The sequence below is a fragment of the Anguilla anguilla genome, chromosome 13 (genome assembly GCF_013347855.1).
Source record: "Anguilla anguilla isolate fAngAng1 chromosome 13, fAngAng1.pri, whole genome shotgun sequence".
NCBI classification, from domain to species: domain Eukaryota; kingdom Metazoa; phylum Chordata; class Actinopteri; order Anguilliformes; family Anguillidae; genus Anguilla; species Anguilla anguilla.
In genome coordinates, this window is record NC_049213.1 from 30,376,030 (window position 1) to 30,396,509 (window position 20,480).

Genomic DNA, 20,480 nt, shown 5'->3' on the forward strand with positions numbered 1-20,480 from the left:
ATCCAGTACAATCATATGCACAAGGCTGGGTACATACAATCTAGAAAGCATTTTTGTCAAATTTCAGTTTAAGCGTTTCCTTTAAGTTTCTAAATGTGTGCTACATTTAGTACCTATCCTGCTGCATGGAACAAAAATAGTCTTACTTGCCTCTTGGTTTCAGTGGTTTAGGTTGTTTCTGGTGGAAAATAAGCAAGGTCAATCACTTTTTTGGCTTGGTTCACAGAAGAGCACCACTGCATGATGTGTTTGCTCAGTTGTACTGCTACAGTGGCACACCTGTGCAACCTCTCCCAGGCCTATACCACTCTACTCCGAAAGCAATTTAATGCAACCAAGCAAAAATACAGTGCCTGAAACAACACTGGAAGTACATAGAAACAATACAAATTTAAACACAAATAGCCCTTTTGACCATAAATTCTAACTGATATCATACTGGTAATTATACCTTAGGCATTATACACTTCCGAAAAAAGAACGAAAAATAAATTAAAAGCCAGCGGTAAAGAACAAAAAAAAGAAAAAAGGCTTCTTCTCAATTAGGCACGGTCTCAAAACATTCATATTTGCCAGCAAATAAAGGCTTAATATGGAAACAATAATCATTGGATATGCTGATATGTTTGTCATTGTGGAAGCAGGGTCTTTGCAGATGCTAACAGTTGAGAAAGAATTCTCTTGCTTTTCTCGTCTGTTTATTGTAGACTCCAGATGCTACAGATATGATGAATTCTGAGCCGTGTTTCACTTCCACTGGTGAAAAATAGCTTTGCACCCTCTAAAGAAGAACTGCATGCTCTTCCAGAACAAAGCAGATTTATAGCTTGCCAAAGAATATCTGGACAGATAGAATTAGCTTTTGCTGCCCAGGCAGTGGCTCTGTACCTATTGTAGTGTGATCTGTGCAGACTCCTGTAAACTTTGGATAAGAAATCCATTCATTAAGTCAGACCACAAAGTCTCATGTGCTTTCTTTTGATATACTATCATATTCGATGTTCAGTAGTATTACATTATAAATGTAAAAATTCCCGGGTACTTTAGCTAATAATAGCCACAAACATATGTTCAGTTTCTCACTAGCAGGCTCTACAGTGTGAGCAAGGATTGCTACTAATCAGCGGCTGATTCACTTTCATTTAACTGTCTTAAATGAGGTAGTTTGACTACTGCAAAAAAAATAACAGACATCAGCTCACAAAAATCTGTTTTCTTATAAATTACATTAGCTGTGAAGTGTACATCTGTGGAACTTCCATGTTAGATGCAAGCAGGTACACAGGAAGACTGCTAAAGACTCATCTGTCTTGAAAATGGCTGACCTTCCAAGTATGCAAAGCAATCAGGATGCTTATAAAATAAGGGGAAGGTCTATGGTTTTCTTGTTCATAACTCCCTTCTTGTTTCATACATGTGTCTGTACAGTCATGCGTATTTTAATAATCACTCCTGATAGGTGCCAAATACAAAGAACGAACCATTTTCAAGGGATACTCCCAGCCTTTTTGTTTTTCTGTCTTTCCTGCTCTCATTCTCTCTCTCTCACCACCCCATTCTTCTTCCACAGAGAATGCTGACCCTGCAGGTTTCCAAACATAATTTTACTTCCCAGCACTGCGCCATAATCAATAAACGGGGATTTATCGGGGTTTGTAAACAACAGTGTGAGAATGCTCCTGTTTGAGATTCACAGACGTGCTCATCCTAAAATCAATCAATTAAGTCTTCTTGAGTATAAAGCGTCAATTAATTAAACAAGTGGCCGTGGCAACACTATCCCAAGACATACTTTGTACTGGAGTCAACACAAAGGAACTGGACCTCATAAGCAATCAATGTGTAAATGCACATGTGCATTAATTTGTGTGTGTGTGTGTGTGTGAGTGAGTAAGAGAGGGAGTGGGGGAGAGAGAGAGAGAGAGAGATTGAGATTCTAGCACACAGAGCATATGTTGGCATCCACATTCAAGTTTTATAAAGGCAGTGACAGATCAGATCAGATGAGTTTGATTGAATGGTTTAGTGAGCTTCTGTGATTACCACAAGAGCTAGCCCTGGCTGGAAGTTGTGCCATGTAGCTGTGAATTTCCTAATGTTAGTCCCTGCCTGGACCACTCCTGTGACAATGCTGCCATTTCAAATAGCAAACACTGAGCTGAGGATGATGAGGGTGAGAGGGTAAGAGACTGCGTGACCTCAGCGTGTGAGTGAATGTGGGACTTTGTGCTGATCACACACTGATGGATGTGCTCACACTGTGGAGAGAAGGGAGGAGGACCTGGACGAAGTGGATGCAAGGCAAAGCTTACGATGGAGCTTCGGTTGAGGACCCTGTTGTTATAACACAACTGGCAACACTGGAATACACAGTTCAGAAACAGTAAAAAAAAATATATATCAAAAGAGTGTTTCTTAACACTACATTTTGAACAGCAAAACAAAGCTTCACTGTCCCCATGGTGCCTCACACTTAACGTCTCGTGTTTGGATGTGTGGACAGCTGGTCACAGAAATGCAACATTTAAAAAAACAGATTATATAATATCTGTGTATAAGGTCAATATGTATGAAGCAAATTCTGCCATTACATGATTTTCAAAGATTCCCTGCGGTCAAGTGACACAGTGTTCTTGGAAATACTTCTGTCGGCTGCACTTCATTATCTGTTTGTCAAGATGATAGTATTCGGTTGTTTGGGCAAAGGTACCACTGGCCAGCAATGTCTGTATGATGTCTTCAGGCTTTTTGTGTATGTTATCTTCTAGTTAAGCAGCCAGTGAACTGGGAAAAGAAGCTTTACCTAATTAGAAAATACATTCTTAATGGTCTCCCGGGCATAGTCATCATTATTTAAGCACTTTAGCCTGGAGAAACATAATTCAAACGATACATGTCTAACATCGAGGGTGTTAATGATGCACAGTGGAGATGCAAATTTAACAATTAGTGGATGTTATTCTTCCCTCTGTGAAAGTAGACAGTAAAAAAACACGGCAGTCATAAAAGCAGGGACATTTTTCTCTTGTGTACCCCCTTAACCCTTAAATGTTTCATTTGAAAAAAGAGAAATAACAATTAAGACGCTGAACATTCTGACCTGATACACCAAAGTAAACTTGAATTTAAAAAAATGTGCTAAATTGAACTCCTATGAGTAAATGCCATTGACACTCTTTAAAAGGAACTTTATAAGGATAATTACTTCACAACTCCAACCGTCCTCCAGCAGACAGTGCAGAGGGTGACATGCTGATAATTACTATGTTATTAATTCTTCCAAGCCTCAAGGTTCTCATATTTTACACAACGTTGTCCTTTTTGGCGAGAGATGAAAGGAATGAGACAGCAGTGTACAGAACTAACCTCTTCTGCCCTCTCCGACAGTAAAGTAGCCTGATTTTTTATTTTTTTTGGCTGGTCTTTGGGTAAACCAAGGCCAAACACATTGGATGAAAATAAGTGCATTTACTTATTAAGACTTCTATATATAAAACAGATCTCAAAACGTAATGAATAAACACTAGCTTGTTGGTTTTCATATTGCCCAATTGCTAAAGGCTGTTCTGATATAAAATCATATCGTGTCCCAGGTGACCTTAAAGTTGAGTCATTGGATAATGAGGGGCCAAGTTGGCTGGTTTATGCTACTTTGAATGGGAAAACAGTATACAAGCACTATAGTGGGCACATTACAGTTCATTAAATCTGTGAGGTGATTTTTGTGTACCATATCGCCAGATAAAATACGGTCTGAAAGCATTCGTTTTATTTTCATTGTAAATGCATCTTTACATCAGCTTTGTATTTTTAGAATAATGAGAACCCAGCATCCTCTGTTCTGTGACAAATCAGCTCATTGTGCCAAATAGTAAGCGAAGTAACCACGTCAATAAAAGGAGCTTCTTACTTGTTTTGGTACCAATAAACTGACATGTCACAGTCCGGCCCTAACCCTATTTTAATAACCCTGCTGTTAATGATTATGTGATGCAAGGGGTCAATGCTGAACAGACAGTAATGCAGCATGTTTTGGAGGGAGGTTGGGTGTGCAAGGCAAACCCTTTTCTCCAATTTCACAGAACTCAGAAACGGTACCAGGCGGATACCAGTCTACCCAGTCAGTGAAATGGCTTGCATCATTCCTGAATATCATGTTCATCACTGTGTCCACTGGCGGTCAGAATTTCAATCATTATTGCCAACATGTTGCTGATTGTTTCACACTTTTAATATGCTTGTGACTGTCTAATGACACTATCTATTAATACTACGGGACATCTGGACATCCTGTCCACTTGTATTGTTCTCTCTTTTTTCAATTGAATTTTTAAAGATATTGGCACCCAAAAATGTACTCACCATGGACAATAAAGTTATCTGATTAAAGTCGAATGAACCTGACACCAGGTTTACCGAACCTGAAACGTCACTGGGAGCCTAGATTCAGAGTGACATCAGGCCCGGTGTTTGTGAGAGGCGAAGGCCGAGCGAGCGAGCGAGCAAGCAGCATACGCAGCAGCATGTGCGCAGGGTGCAAAGGGACAGGCAGGAGAGAGAGAGAGAGAGAGGACCTCAGCACTGGGGGGGTTTTAAGTTGTTGCTCCTCTCTCTACAGCCGGGACGCGCACTCAAGCTGTGCACCCAAAAAAGAGCAGTGATGGACGGGCCGTTAGGATGGCGGGGGGGGGGGGGGGGTAAGTGGACGGTGCTGCCGGGGCTCTGACTGCAGCTTCGCCCTTCACAGGCTTGGGCCTTTAATTGGCCTGCAGGGAGCTTGTTTGGGGCTGTTTGTGGACGGGGCGCGCGCGCGGCGAGAGGCAGCGGGGGGCTCTTTGTTGCGGCGGCTCTGTGGAGATGACAGGAAGAGGGCTGTGTACGGAGCTGCCTCCGCATCGCACAGAGGGACAGCTCTGAGCGTCAGCGCGCCGCTTTCACAGGCCCCGGGCCCCGAGCTTTCACTCCGAACACAGAGCGTGCTGTGGCCCCGCTGACCCCTCTCTTTAAATGTGCGGTATCTGTGAATGCTGTGTTTGTGCGTGTGTGTGGGTGTGTGCGTGTGTGAGTGAGAGAGAGAGAGAGAGAGAATGAGAGAGAGAGAAAGCTTGTCATACAGGTTTATTATTTGAGTCTCTTCTTTACAGTGGGCTCATACAGTACACGGTGTATGCCATGGCCCTCCTGATCTTTCTTGTATTACATACAGTACACAGGGAAAAAAGTGTCTTTATTCTTAAGCAAAGGAAAAAAAACTCTTCAAAGTTTACTATTCAGCCTACTCTGATTCAGTGCCCATGACTTAGATGATTTTTTCAGCACATTATCCTTTTTTTCCTTCTATATTAGTCTCCTCTCACTGATCATAAAACTGATTCGCTTATTACGAGAATTATGACAACCTCACTATGCCACATAATGAACAAATAAAATGGCATTTCTGTTATATTCCTCCCTATATTTCTTCCTTCCTGTAACGTATCTATAGGCAAAGTATAAAAAGAAAATGGCCACACCTCCAAATAAACACTGCAGGTGTAAACATGAGGTGCTGAGTGAAATGGGAATGAACTTCACATGCCACAACTACTGTGGCCTAAAGATCCAATGTGGATCAAAACATTCATTCTCGCGGGTGAATAAAGTTTTTCCAAGAGCAGTAATTGCGGTGTGTGGAGTTTTTTTCCAATCTTTAACATGTATGTGAACAGACATTGTCATTGACAATTATGTTAATTGTTTATAGGGTAAAATAGGCTTCGTTGGCCTTCTAGGACCTATTGTCCATGAACCGTGTTCTACACATTTCACACACAGAAGGAGCTGACTTCTCTAGCAGGTTCTATTCCCAAGCTTTCCCAGTTGTGCAGGTGAGTCAAGAGACAAACAGAACATTTCACAATGCTAAAATAAACCTGTCTTCACAAGTCAAATTTTTCATCGCAGAATCCCCTTCATTAGTGAGATTTCTCATCACAGGTCTGCAGACAGAAGCCTCAGCATCACGCTCAGAGTCATATTGTCAGCTGGTTGTTTTGTCTCATCCTCCGAATTCACAGGTGTCACGTCTCTTCTTTATTTTTTTTTTTTTTCGAAACATTTCTTTTTAACATGATTTCAACCCTGCAATTTCCAAATGGGAGAGAGAGACACAGTGAGCTGGGTGGATTGCTCTCAGGCTGCTGATATTTGCCAATCAGTGATCTGTGCAACTCAGAGAAAACAAGGGGACTTTTCTCAGGCAGAAATGCTTTATTCTCACAAGCTCTAAGAACACCACAGAAGACGTGGGCTCTGGTAATGACCCTCTGGTATAGAAAGAATTGGGCATATTGAGGAAGATGTGCTATTAACAACCCATTGAATTTTTCCTTCAAAGTATATGTGACCACATTTCATACACTTTGTATGAAAAATGTAAAATACTTTAAAAGACATATATCCACACAAACACACACACACACACACACACACAAACATGCACATAAACATGTGCAGTTCTGAAGGTAATAAAAGTTAACTCTCTGAACTGCGTAATGATTTTTTTTCACATATATCTGCACTCCCTCCTACACAAGAGCAATCTTTTCTGAATGCGCTGCATTCAACAATTCCTCTTTGAAACATCCAACATTGAAATATTCCTATCTGTTTTAAAATTATGCAGGAATTATATAATCTATGTACTGTAGTATGTGTATGATAAGGAGAGAGGTAGGAGTTGGGGAGCAGAACAAAGAAAGAGAGAGAGAAAAAAGAGACTGTGCATGGGGGGGGGGGCCTGTCACCTGTGAAATAACCTGAGATATATTTGATGTCAAATATATCTTAAATTAAAGCTAAACCACATTGTGCCCAGCCTTTTTTATCATGGCAGAGGCAGAGAGAAAGAAATCATATAAAAATCAATATAAAACCTTGACTTCTAACCCCTCTTGTTAATACATCACAAATGGAGGAATTTTACACATTATCAGCTTCTCTGGCGTGATGGAAATTATGGCTGCTGCTATTTTGAAACATTCAAGAGAACGTACAAGCCATTAAATGCTTGAATACCTCCGTACTACGGGTGACCAAATGTCAAACCATGTGTAGACTGCAGTATATGAGTCTTTCAAATATAAAAAAAAAACATTTTAAACTTGCGACTTCTCCTACATTTGTCTCTGTCTCAGCTGACGTGCAGCACGAGTACTTGTGCTTCTCTTCTGGGTGTAGCTATGGATTCAGACCCGAATCATTAGATTTCACAATGACTTTGTGCACATGACAGTTTGTCTGTGCAAGCCAGTGTGTTGTATAATCAACCTGGGTTGGTATAATATACAGTATATTCCTGGTATTCTGTCATACCAAGTTGCTTGATGACAAGAAATCCTGGATAGAGTTATGGCTCAGTTGTTTCTGTAATCTATGGATGGCATCTTGTCTCATTTTTCCCTCAAACAGTAAAGTTATTTGTTTGTAGAATTATGAGCGGGAAAAACAAGTAGATTGTGTGTTACAGTATGGAGTTTTTCACAATAAGAATATTCGGTCATGGCCTTAATCCGCATATGCGATAAGGTCAATGGTATGCAATGATTAGTTTTTTTGTTTTTCTTCTCTGCTCAAGCTGAAATGATTTAAATCGATATTGAAACAGCAACGGAGGAAGCATCCATCAGCATAATTGAAGCTTTCATTTTCATTCGGCTTGGTATTTCGGTGTTTGTTTTATTACGCTATGTTTTTTTAGCTTTGTGGTTTTCCAGAACATTGGCTGTTTGTACAGATATCTCGTATCTTTCTCACTTTCGACTCCTTTTAAAGCTGAGAATTCAAACGGCGTGAGAGCAGTGTGAACGGAGCCTTTTTGTGAACTCAGATCATCCCAGGAAAGGCAGGGGACTATGAGGTCACTAAGAGCACAGAGATCTGAACTCATGGCCCCCTGCAGGGGTGGCACAGCACAGCCCAAACATGCGTCCAGGTAACAGAGGCCTGGCACTGGCCAGGAGACCTTAGTGCAGCATGCCATTGGGAGAGCAGTTTCACAGGGTGGGCAGCCAAAATAGCGTAAGAAACCATCCAGTGCTGTAGCCCACATATGTAGTATAAAACAGCAGGTACACTACGAAGGTTACCCATCAAACTGCATATATCTTCAGCAAAAAGCATTCTGGAAATTTACAAAGTGTATCTTTTTGAACTGTTAATATTACTGTTCTGAGAAAAGTAATACAAAAAAAATGGAAAAAAGAAGTTTCAGAACAAGTAAAAATTACCTGCAATTTGAAAATGCACTTTAAGACCTTATAATTGATTTAATGTTACACCTTCTGTGAATAAGACATTTCTGCAACCACCCACACACAGCCATAAGCACCTGTGTTTTTCACTGGTCTCGCATTGAGTTTAGCAGTGTCCAGGTTTCTGTTAATTCAGTTTACCTCAACCAGTCTTACAGCACAGAAAGGTAACGGTGAATAAATACTGTAAAATCTCTCTGACACTAGCCAGAAACAAACATCCCTTGGGCAGCTGTGGAAATCGCACGTCACCACAGGAAAGGAGTTGTGATTTGTGAAACCGAGCTTTAAATGGAATTCTGGGCTGTGTCTAAACAGGAGCCATCACTGAAGAAGAACCGTGCTAACAAACATACAGGCTAGCCAGCAAAGTAAGTTTTAAAAATAAATATTACAATACAAACGCATGTGTTCTATGTATACAGGATAAATAGATGCAGCAGTGTCAGTCTGGCACAACCCATTGGATTTTCTGCATCTTGTTTGGAAAGCCAGAAAATATGTGCTGCTGCAAATGCAAGTCTTATCTGAAAGACGTTTAGGCACATCTCAATCTTAATAAAGGAACTGCACCCATTTCTCTTAAAGTTTAGAGTCTTTTGGTAAGTGATGCAAAGGAACAACTCTGTTCTTTAAACTAAAATCTGCACCATTTTGTGCTAATGTCATGGTTCAAACGATGACATTTATTGTGGTGTGTTAGCTGTGTTGCTGTCACTCTTTCTAACTTCCTAATTAGGACATTCAAAACACCTATAGCTAGTGGCAAATTCTCCAATTTAATATTAACTACTGTAATGTCCGATCCATTGCCATATTATAATAACTGGAAGACAATGTAGTGGGTATATTTTATAATGATTGGTTTAATAAAATGAGAATGATTCAGTGATGGCATGAATCTAGTGCTTGAGCCCACCTCTGTTGACAATTGAATTGGCAACTCAGTATTTTCAAATCTAAAATGTTCATATGCAGATTTCATGTATTTTACATTTTGACACTTTGTACATTGTTCAAATATACAATTAAGAGAACTGAACACCTCAACTATCATGATTTGACTTGAAATAATTAACTTTTTTGTATCTGAGAAGCAATCGGAAAAGGGGCGTGGCTCAGTAGGCAGCAGTACTGTAGTTCACTGTCTCCTCTCAATTAAGTGTTGACGTGCTATTAAATAAAATGCAAGATTTCATTTAACATCAAGATTATAATTGTGGTGATGATTTGTCCAGAATACTGTGACAAAGCATGATAAGCTTAATTCAAGATCAACTAAAATAATGAATTATTTTACTGCAGAATTAAACTAGGCAACAGGGCACCACAGCATCATGACTGGAAAACATTTCTGTATGTAATTACCCATCAGGACCTTGGGCAGTGGCAGACCTTGGATGCCTACAGGCACTCAGAGCTGAGGTTTAGTGGTAATCCACCCATGTTTTCCCCATCGCTTCTGTCAGCTCAGGTATAAAGGGCAGCCAGATGCACCTGGGAAAACAGATCTTCATGGACATGGACTGTATGCTTTTTATCCTCAGCCTTCAAAATGGTTAAAAAGAACTACAGAATTTCTGAGCCCAGTTTGAAAATTTTTTCGGTTCCTTTTTCTGCTGTCACATCCTGGTGAAAGGGGGCAAGCTGAATGGCTTTTCACTGCCTTTAAGTCCTAAGTCCATATTTTCCACTGAATCCATATCCGCTATCACACCCAACATTCCAAAAATATGTTTTCCAACTAGCAGTTAATCAGGTGTCCGACTTGTGAAGCAATAAGCAGATATCAGAGAGATCTCCATCAGCGATCATTTTGACAGTGCACAGCACAGACCAACAAAAAAAGCAGCAGCATCGACACTTTTCGCACCTCGGTATAGCTTTTAATCATTTTAATTTGTAGGGGCCCTTTTTCGACGGGACAGCTGATGAGTTATTGTTGTCAAAATGATAAAGTCTGTTTGGAGAAACAGGAGAGGCGCAGATGGAGAAGAGGGTGTTAACATCGCTCTCTGTCTCTGGGTGAGAAGTTTTTCCCTGACGCACACTGTCTTTCGCAACTCACGTTACACTTAACAGATTAATTAGAAGTGTGTGACAGGACTGCAGCGCTCGTCTTTTAGTTTGTTAGCAGGAAATGGAAGATATATCTCTCACTGGGAGGGAGGACTCTGCTGGGAGAGAAGGGTGGAAGCTTTCAGGTGGATGTTTTGTCAGAGATCTTTTGTCTTGCTAGGGGAGGAATACACTTGCTCAGGAAAGCAGTCGAATGAAGTTTGTTTACCACTGACAACTAACAAGCCAATATGTCATTCTGTCACAACCTGCCAAGTGTTTACAGCATGTACAACATCATAAGTGTAAACGGAGATGGTGCTTCAACACAGATCTTAGAATCGCACATGCACCAGTACCAGTAGAATCACACATGCACCAGTACTGTCAAAAACATTTTGCTGTTTAATGCTCTCTTGGAGAAGTACTTTGAATTTACCCAGCGGAAAATGTAAAGGACTGGCAGATGAATGGGTTTTTGTTGATGGTGAGTACAGGAGAGATTTTTTTTCCAACAGGAAATGAATAATTTCACATTAAAGTCTTCATCTGCCCATAATGTGCCCAAAGTAGAAGAGCATTCAGAGGGTACACTAAATCATAATTAATAATGTGTTATAATGATGGGCCACTGCACCAGCAAAATCATGTTTTTTGGAGTGAACACAAGCACGCTCCTCCACTGTGTGGAGTTTTTAGTCATTTTCTTAATAATTCATATACCTTTATCAATGAGCTCTGCAATGCCTATACTGCTGTTCTGTGTAGAGATGGAGTTTTGCTAAAGTATTGTATGTTGTGAAATGCAACCACCATTATGTATTGTATGCATGAATAAGAGCACATATCCACACACATTTCCCTGAAATTATATCTACACACATTGTGAAAATATTGAGTATGACAGCAAGAAACTTCAATACCCTGCTTACTGCTACACATGGGCACAGAAAATAATATGATTATTTATTTGTTGTGAAAATATGCCTTTGTTTACATCTTATTTAAAAAAAATGTGTATTGAAAACAAAAGTGATCTTACTAGTGCTCATGTTCCTGTCAGTAGGCTGGGGTACAGCGTGCCAGGGAGACCCCAGGCAAGTGTGCAGTCCAGATGAGCTTTTCAGCTTGAAGGAGACTGTTTAAGCCGTTTCCTTTAACATTCAGCATTTCTCTGTGTGCAGGGGAAAACACAAATACAACTTATAAGGGCTGTTTAGCCATTGAAAGTACATAAAAAGGGACATAAATGAATAATTATCTCAAGCTAGACGGGTAAAAAGGACAGATGTGTCTATAGATATTTGCCTCTCTAATAAGATGATGAATAGCATGTCATAAAAGCTGTTCAGCTGCCAGAGTAATGAACACAGAAGAGCACAGTAGCCCACTCGGTTTCAGACGAAATTGCTGGAGGAAAATAAGACCAACAAAGTACAAGGACCTTCCATCAGCTCCTTACTATTCCTCACTAACTGCCAAAAACATTATATTTGTTGTTAGTGTACAACTGTGATGACTATAACTTCAGATGAAACATGTACCAAGAGTCAAGCGTACAAAGACAGAGGTACCATTTCCAATGAGTTGTGAAATGCTCACGAGATCACTTGATGGTTTGCATTTATGCAAATTAGCAAATCTGTGTGTGTGTGTGTGTGTGTGTGTGGAGGAAAGAAGGAAAGAGAAAGTGAATGTTTCAGTAATAAGAGCTGCCTTTTACTGAGGCTGAACTTCAACTTAGGAAAAAAGCAACCTTATCTTTAGTTTATTTAAAGCTTTCTTTGAGCTGGGCCGGAAAAAGTGAAACCGTCACACATTTGTAGTCATGGATCGCAATGAATATTAATAGGATGACTATAGAAGTTTGCCATCATGCTAGTTGGCAGTGTGACAATAAATAAATAAATTAATGAAATTAAGTGCTACAGTATACTGAATAATTTATAACAGAATCCACTGCTCCTTAGCTTAAGTAAATTAACAGGGGAAACAGGAAATTGAAAATATCTTCAGTGTCATACTTTTGTTTTTTGCGGGCAAAAAAATGAATAATTCCCTTTTCACATTTTTTAGCTGCAGTGATTCTTTATGTGACCATCCTCTCTGCGTTTTTCATTTTTTATCTTTGGTGTTGTGGTTTAATGAGTTTTATCTCATTGAGTGTAGTTTATCTCTTTCCTTCAAATTCTGGCACAGTTGCACTTTTAAAATAGGTTTTCTTAATAAATGATATTTCGTGGGCTCTGGGTGATGTCCAACAAAAACAAAAGGGTCTGCTTTTGGGAAAGGGGAGGGAGGGAGGGAGGCAGGGAGAGAGAGAGGGAGAGAGAAGGGGCGAGAGAGAGAGAGAGAGAGAGAGAGTGAAAGAGAGAAAGAGAGTGTGTGAAGGGGGAGCTCTGTCGGATGTACTTATAGAAGAGCAATCTAGTATTTTTGTTTCAAATTTCAAGAATATTTCTAACGATGTGTACTGTATGTCCATATTACACAAATTAATATTGCATTTTCCAAAATGATGCATTTATATAACAGTCACATTGATTTTATATGGATCCATAGCATAAGCACTATATAAACATGTGACCATGTGCTAGTGTGATAAAGAACTACTGTAGGTTATAAGTTCAGTTACTAGGTGGGGTACTACTGCTGTAGCTCAGAACAAAGTACTCAAGACCTGAATTGTACCCAAAATATCCACCTGTACTGTGGGATAATATAGATAGTTTATTCAAGGTATGGAAGTAAGTTGTCTTGGATACATTGATAAATAAGATGTATTCATATGCTAACATAACATGCAAACATAAGTGCATAAAGAAATGCATAAAGTAATGAAGTATAGAGTGTACATATATACATACTGTATATACAGACGGGTGACAAATTAATGTAAAAACCTGAATAAATGAGCGGAGAAACATAACAAACGTGGGTGCTTCCGTACAGGTGTACTGCATGATACAATTAAGCAATTAACATCCTATCATGCTCTGTGGCGTGCATAAAAATGCTGAAGAGGCCCAGTTGACTCCATTTTGGATCAAGATGGCAAGAGAAAAGATCTGAAGTGACGTTGAAAGAGGGTTCATTTTTGGGGCACGGATGGCAGGAGCTTCAGTCACAAAGACTGCACAACTGGCTGGTATTTCAATAGGAACAGTGACTTAAGTGACATCTGCATTTAGATATATATCATATATATATATATATATATATATATATGCTCCATTTGGACTATGCTATTTAAATATGGTAAATACAACTGTTTATGCCTCACACATGAAGTTGCCACAGCAGACCCCGCCCCCCAAGTGAAGTGTTTCACGGTTCAGTACAACATATAATGAGTAAAACACATTGCCCCTTCGGCGATATGCATCTCCAAGGAGTCTGAAGACAATAACCTTCCAGAGCTCATTTTCACAAAGACAAGAGACAAGTTGATGTTTTTTTTAGTTGATTTTTCAGACCCTCCTAGACACTTCGGCTTTGTGAGGCTGGGGTTTGCTGTAGGCTCTGTTCTCCAACTGACGTCTTCCCTAACAGCCGTAAAGCAAGAAAAGCAGCCCTGAGCCTTTCTTCCTCTTTACTGTCCTCTGCATCCTCTCCCAAACACAACAAGAAGGATGCTGCACCTGTGCTACTTTCCCCAATAAGTCGGCCGCATGCCGCCCGGTGCTTTCTCATGTTTTCTTTTCTATGGAGTCTTTTCCATGGCTGGAATATTCTAGAATATTAAAGGGTAAAATGTAATGTGCGGCCATGCCTTTTGATTTTATTTATTTTGTGTCAAAAATGGTACTGTGAAATATTTATTTCATTTCAAATTTCATAAAACCACGGTATTCAATCAACATTTAACTAATAATTAAATACAATACAATGCAATTAATTTCTGGGTTTGTTAAATGAAGTTAGTCGTGTTTATTTGTTAAAAGGTCTGGACATAGATTGAATGTACTAGGTGCAAAGATGGAGGTTCAGAAAGTAGAAGTCCAGCCCAGTATTATGTTCCTGCCACCTGGATTTCATAATTAGCACAATTCTTCAGCCAGGAGGTAGAACTAATTAGTGAAATCAGCTGGCTGAGTTCATGGGTGGAAGAAACACATGGCAGAACTTTTATTTTCTGACCCTTGGACTTTCCACCCCTGACTAGGAGTATATTTGGTCATCAAAGGACCTCTATAAATAAACTGGTGCTAAGCAGAACAGGACAGTTTAATTTCAGATACTCATATCATATGTCTGTAAGGCAGACTTTAGAAAAGATGCAAATGTTTTTTTTTCTTCTTTGTCCCCTGTGATTACCTTTCTGCCCAGCCCAACCCTTTTCCCAGTGACAAGATTACAGTATGGGGGTATATATATGTCCACCTAGAATTGATAAGTAACAGTAATTACTCTCCTATATTCAGATTATATGGTTAATCTTAACATTCTAAGGCAGTTTTATGTGCATGAAATGGAAGGGGCATTTCCATCTGCATTCTGGCCTCTGCTAGTAGCCCAAGGTAGGAAGTGCTCACCCTTAATTGTATATGCCTTATACCTTTGAGCATGAGCCTTTGCATTTGTGTAAATTGTAAATTGGCTTAGAGCCAGAGCCAGTCCAATAACTAAGCCATATGGATGTATTCACTTAAATCTGTGTCAAAAATAGAAGCAAGGAATTATCATCATTACATTAAAAAAAGATAGGTCAGGTAAACACTGTGACAGCAGCTTCCGTATGGAGATGGGCTGCCACGAATCTCACAGATAGTACCTAAATCAAAAGGCAGCTGTTAAATGCAAATGCACTCGTCAACAGACGGTAATGAGAACCTACACCATGCTGACAAACTTGGAAATATTCAGACAGCTGCAGACCTTCAAATGTGGAAATTCACCTTCACAAACTCACATTACACATCCTGCTGCGTGCGTCATTCAGCTCCGGTGAACGGAAGATCCTACTGACCATGATGAAATCAACGTTCAAAAAGGACCTGCGAAGGCACCAATCAACCACCTCTGCTAGTTTTGCCGATTCTGTCACCCCCCTCTAGTGGTCCAGAGTCGCAAGTGTCAGAGCCATTCACTTTGGGGACACTTTTTCTGACGGACTGAGGGACACTACCAACCCTTTGACCTTGGATTTACATTTCTATGATACAGGATCAGCTGAATCCACATTAGCTAATCTGCAGCTGAACAGACCGTGGGCAAAAATCCCATCAATTATAAATTCAGGAAAGACTCCTATCTCTGTTAACTTCATATGCTTTAAAACTACTCAGCTGAGGACGTTTTTCTATCTTTAATGAAACAATGGCATTTTTTCTTAAGAGGCCCAGTGCCACCATCACCCCTGTCCATAATAACAATGATGGGTGCCATGCAAAGCAATGACTGCATTCTACAGCCTCTGCTTAAGGGCGGTGCTGCTCAGCGCCGCATTGATTGCTGAGTATATAGTGTAATTAATACAGAGAATAATACAATGCAAATCTGCCATTGGTGTCACATTATTTCAGGGTTAGGCAGCTGTCCCTCCACAACATGTAAACATAGAAGATGATTTTGTTGTTGTTTCACTGCTTTCCCTCAGCTTGCGCATTTGCAACACTTGGAAACAACACTTTAAAAACTCCTACCTGTAATACCCTGCATGAACCTTTGTTCCAGCTAAATCCCAGAATCTCACTCTGCTCCTGGGGGTAAAAATGCTGTCAATAACAGCTCACTTCACAGGTTTGATTCACAGAGAGGCCGTGGAATCAGAAATTATTCTCCCATCCGCTCTGCCTGTACACAGCCACCGCCTGATCTACACGATCCCACAGAAAAACGCGTGTTGTCTACAGAAAAAGCAGTAGGAAGTTATGTAGTCAAAACATTGTAAACAATATTTTTTAAATTTCCAAAATATTCTCTCTTCTGAGTTTTTCTGCAGCCCTGTCAAAAATGGTCTGTGGTACTGATTGGCTCAAAAAATTCCAATACCATTATGAAAATTCAGCCCCTGGAGGGTTCCAAACAGTGTCAAATGCACACCATAAGTATTTGGTACAACCCCAAAACAGCCGATTTGAATATAACTCCATTCCATTTAATAACCTGCATATGTGTATGTGCATTTAAACATTAAAACAGCATTACATTCGCATGGTGGGTTTGCAAAGGATTCAGGACACAAATAAAGAGGAGTGTAACATGACTAGTGTGATGGCAACATAAAGAATAAAACCACATGACTGGTTGTCTGGACATGCATGGTGGTATTTTGTGTGTGTAAGAGGAGGTATAAACAGTAGCCAGGATTTATCTTTGGATTATTTAGGGTTTATCTGAGTGCTTGGGGTGAGTGCAGAGTGGAAAACGTGGACAGGTTTAAAATGTAAAGGATCTTCAGCCGAACAATAGTGAGCATGTGTAATTTGCACAAATAATTCACATGAATTCATATCCGACTGTCAACATAAGGCACATGCTGCAGGGCTGACAGAAAAATGCTGTTGATATAAGATTCTTTGTCTCAGTTTCAGATTTTAAGGGAGGTGCAGTTTGCAGATAATTTCTTTTTCCCAGTAGATCATCTACACATTCTTCTAAAGGAGATTAATCTACTCAGTCTTTGGGCACTGTGTATAATGTAGAAGTAGTGAGTTATCTGCACACAAATAAGTAATCAAAAATTTACTTTTTAGCTATATTTATGAAATTAATGATCAATGAGTAGACTCTACTATTCAGGTAGGCAAATGCAGCAATAGCCAATCAGCCTACACCATTGCTGACCTCTGTTCAGAGTTAAGTTTACTCTGTGTGTTCATGCAGCTCCCTTCAGCTCTAAAACTTATATTTTTCTTCAGACTGAGAATGGATGACCTTGCTACATTTTTGACTTGGACATGTTTATCAGGGGCACCTTAGAGAATAAAATACCTTGTTAAGGAATAACAGCAGTGACCTGTAACCTCCTTGTTATAAGCTCAATAGGTTTTGTGCTGTACTGGTAAGTGCTTTCAGACGTGATAGACCATCATGAACAATGAAGAGACTGAAGTGCTCATGATAACCTTGATCACCATGGAGCCAATTGCAAAGCATTGAACATATGACTCCAATTAAATCTTTTAGTCAGTGAATAACCAGCTTGTGTGGGAGGTGAGAACAAACTTTCAAAGCTAAGGTTCTAATACAGTGAAGTGCTATTGCCATCTACAGGCCAGAGACTGCTGACAGCAGCTGTACTTGTGTTGAGAAAGCAGCTCCTTATTCTGATCTTGTGTTATAATTCTTAATGCCTGTGTGTTTTAATAATAAAAAAAGATTATTAAAGTTGTACAACTATAATGCCGGTTATGTTTTTTTCAGTCAAAAAAGCTCAGAAAAAGCCTTAATGTGATTCAGCTGGAAATCCCACATCTAACCCAGCATACTTTAAAGAAACAATGGGCAGCACAGTGAGGTGAAGAACTTTGTCTTAAAGGTGTTTTCATAATGACCCAGATATCATCGCCAGACCATATTTATTTGGTGTTTCAACAGTGCAGAATTTTTATCTAAATTAATACTATAGCAGCAGAAAATGGATGATGCATACAGGGTTAGTCTTCTGGCCAAGGCAAACTCTGTCGTACAAAACTACAGTATTTTCAGAAAAATGTTACTCTTTTCTGTTCATTTTCTGGTAGTGTGGTTTTTACTTTTAGCATTTAGGATTCAAATACAATTGTTGTTATTATATTGATAAGAGGAGTAGGCAGATGCAGCTGACAAAAATATTATCTGTTCCATTAGTGGAAGAATCATGTATACGAGATGGATTCCTGTTTCATATGAAATAAAGACAACATGTCATTTACATCACCTTCTATAACAGCTGTTTCTTAAGCACTGTTTACTACATACAATAAAATTTGTTTTGGCTTTGTTTTGCAGCTTCAGTTCTAAAAGGTATATAATGTGTGGGGGGGGGGGAATACAAATCAGATGTTAGCTCATAATATTAATTGAAAGATAAAAGAAAATCATTGTAGGCAAGGACACTAAATGTGGAAAGCGCACTTAAGTTGGCTACAGTTGGCTATGGTCATACATAATTTGTCAATATTGTGCACAGGATATATCTCGCACTGGACAATATTGCGACCAATCTTGCCCTCTAGTGTTGAAGATGTAAAATGACATCCCATAGCATTCAAAGTATAATGCGCCAAGGCAATGTACTTCTTAAAACATAAAAAATGAATTTAAGTAAATATTATACAAGAACATTACAAATAATGCATTGTTTGCATCCCTTTTAGCATGAATGTATTTTGAGGGAAGCACATGACAGGAATATCAATTATAATCTATTTTGTCTGAGGAATAAATGATAAAGTAGTGTTATATGCATAATTATTCCAGGAGTTTTTGTTGTTGTTGTTGTTATTATTATTATTATTTAGTGTTGTTATAAATTTTATTTTTACATTTTATTTATTTCTAAGCACACAAAGTCACTGAAAATAAGGCACTAAAATGGTATATGAAAGCAAAATGCAGAGAACATACATAAACAATAAAGCAAAGCTGGAGAAAATATGACTGTAATGAAAGTGACATCACACGAAGGGCTAACTGCAGTTATATATAAACATTAGCTGTCTCCATTATAATGCAGTTCTGTGCTTTCAAGGTTTAAACTCCAGCTAAGCACACTGCACTTGACCTCAATAGATCTGTCCATGCAGGCTTCTTGTTTCCCACAGATTTTTAAATAACTGCATCTGAATGATAGTGATGAAATAATTTATTTGATTGTACTACCACCCCAGACCTAGCCCTATGCATTTGACTAATGGAAGTTATGCTGTTGAGAGAACACAGTGTCTGGTTGTGCTTCTTTGGTGGCTCTATGTTAAAAAAAAGAACTGTTTGTATATTTTTTAAAAATGTTTATGCAGGAACAATGGTGGAAACACACTTGGACTGCAGTTTCACTACTGCAGTCAAGACGGCAAGCACGTATTGTACGTTCCTCTTCATATTTCGGGGGCTGTTTGTAAAGGTAGTTTACGGATTTCAAAATTGCAATCCCTGCCAAAAAAAAAAAAAAAACCTACAGTGCCCACAAGCAGCGCACAAGTGGCCCGCCGTCAGCACAGCTGTCAGTCCGCCAGCGTTTTGCAAATCGGCACTATGGGGGTCCCCTCGAGGAGAGCTGAGCTGAGGTGAGGCAATTGAGATGTGGATCAGCTGTTGAAAGAAACGTTTTTGCGAAACACTGGCAGACAGACAGTTGGCCCCGGCGGCAGTCGAATGGGTGCTTGCCTGCAGGGGCTACAACAGTATATATTAATTATGACAAGCTATTTGACAAAAGCACATATTTCAAACTATAGGATGCAGTACACAGCATGATGTATCCGTTAACCACTTATTTAAAACTGTGCGTGGGCCCTTATTCCATTCCAGTGTTCATGTATCATTTGACAAAAACACATTAAATACTGCGAGCTGGCTGGAAACTGCATTACAAACTTATGCTTATGTACAGTATACAAACTTATTCAAATGTTTTTTTCTGTTCACATTGTATGTTCTGTGTATTGTTTGTTGTCCATCAAGGACCACATTGGAAAAAAGTGTTTTAGTATGCTTTTATATGTCATCCTTGTACTTTTAAAATTTGCTCTATATTACAGTATTTTTTTTATACATGGAAAATATAAAGTTTCCATAAAACATAAAGTTCTGTTCTGTTTTGCCCTGAATTTTTGCATTTTTGCATTACGTAAATGTTGGACTGAGATCCAACAGAACATAAATTATTTATTCAATATTTTCCCCCTTTTTATTCCCAATTTGAAAAACCCAATATTATTTTATCCACCCTCACTGCCATAAGCAGTCAGCACTGGCACAGTCTGGATTCGATACAAGACCACAGAGCCCATCCATGCACTAGAATAGTGCTTTAACAGCATGAGCCAGATCAATAAAAAAATCACCACAGCGATTCATAGCTGCAGTGTCCTCATTAGCCAGGAACAGGCATGAGCATCCTCTAAAATACATGTAGCCAGCTGCCATTTCTCACTCTGTAGCCCGCAAGCTCAGCTGCACAGTCATGATAGCACTACTTTGGCG